Below are 1,847 nucleotides of genomic sequence, written 5' to 3' on the forward strand. Positions count from 1 at the left end.
CATCCGGTTGCCGCTTGGTCTTCTGGTATGATTGGGAGGCTTCCTGATTCCTCCCAGAAGCCGAAGCCTCTATGATTCCTTTAAAACCTGCAGAACCATGAGCCAGTTCAAGCTCTTTTCTTTATGATCTTACAGAAAATTAGTGCTCTGAAGTGGAGCTGTGAAATGCCTTCAAGGCCTTTTCCTTATTGTCTTGGCAATCAGCACTCAGCTTCTTTTCATGCAAATATCCAATCCCTTTGTGAATTTTTCCCCTGAAAATTGACATTTCTTCTTTTCACCACATTGACAGACTGCAACAAGGATGGATGAAAATGTAAAAGCAGGTTCAGAAGAGGGTAACAGCCAGAGGTTGGAAAGTTTGGAGGCCTTGGAAAAAGACAGGAAGATGAAGGAAAGTTTTGACCATCGTAGAGACTTGTTAAATAGTTATAATTAAAAGGGGGACAGAAGGATGGACAGTGAAGGCCAGGCTTACAAGGTCTCAGATGAAAATGAGGAATTTACTGAAAACAGGAGCCAAGGTTACATTTGTTTTGCCTTAGCAAAGAACATCGCTGCATGATGCCCCAAACTTGGAGACCTGTGAAACTTTGAACTTGAGGGTGATGATTTAGGGTGTGTCTGGTTGCATGAACTTTTGGCAGCAAAGCTCAGCAAGTGTCCTGTCTGTGTCCAACAGCCCATGGTATTCTGTGTGACCAAATAAATAACCTCAAGTAGAAACTTATATTTAAAAGAGAAGCAGAGCTTAAAAGTTTGGAAAATTTGCAGCCTGTTCCCAGTGGTCAAAAAGAAAAGCTGATTTTCAGTGGGAAAATTCAAGAAAGCTTCAGAAACTTGTATAAAATGGAGTCCAGTGCTAATAGCCAAGACAATGGGAAAAAGGCCTTGAAGGCATTTCAGAGACCTTTGCAGCAGCCCTTGCTGTCACAGGCCCTGAAGCCTAGGACAGAAAAATGTTTTCCTGGGCCAACCGCAAGGCCCCACTGCTGGTCTCAGTCACAGCACACTGCTGCCTGCATCCCTGCAACTCCCGCTCCAGCCATGACTGAAAGATACACAGGTACGGCTTGGGTCACTGCTTCAGGGGTGCGAGCTGCAAGCCTTGGTGGCTTCCACATAGTGTTAAGCCAACAGGTGCACAGAGCAAAAGACTAGGACCTTGGGAACCTTCCTCTAGACTCCAGAGCATGTACCGAAAAACCTGGGTTTCAAGGCAGAAGCTTTTCCAAGAGACAGACCCTCATGGGACACCTTTACTAGGGCAGTACAGAAGGAACATACAGGGTTGGAACCCTCACACATGGAGGCACCATTCTGCAAACCCCAGATTCATAGACCTACCAACAGCTTGCACCCTCGGTGTGGAAAAGCTACAGGTATTCAACACTAGCCCAGCCGATGAGGGCAGCTGTGGGGAAAGACGCTGCAAAGCCACAAGTGCAGAGCTGCCCAAGGCCTTGGGAGCCCAGCCATCACACCCCTGTGCTCTGGATGTGGGATTTAGATTGAAAAGAGATGATTTGGAGCTGTACGATGGAATGACTGGCCTGCTGGGTTTTTGACTTGCATGGGGTCTGTAAGTCTGATCTGTGTTTTATGCTTCTTTCTGGCAAAGTTTTTTCTTTTGGCTAGAAAAAGTTTTTTGTTTTTTTTTTTTACCCAATGCCCGTACAATCATTGTACCTTAAAAGTAGTTAACTTACTTTGTATTTCAGAGGTTCGGGGGCAGAAGGGACTGCAGCCTTGTCTCAGATGAGACTTTGGGCTTTGGACACTTCAGTAAATGCTGGAATGAGTTAAGACTTTGGGAGACTGTAAAGAAGGCATCATTGTATTTTGCA

The sequence above is a fragment of the Colobus angolensis genome, unplaced genomic scaffold (genome assembly GCF_000951035.1).
Source record: "Colobus angolensis palliatus isolate OR3802 unplaced genomic scaffold, Cang.pa_1.0 Scaffold272, whole genome shotgun sequence".
Classification (NCBI taxonomy): Eukaryota; Metazoa; Chordata; class Mammalia; order Primates; family Cercopithecidae; genus Colobus; species Colobus angolensis.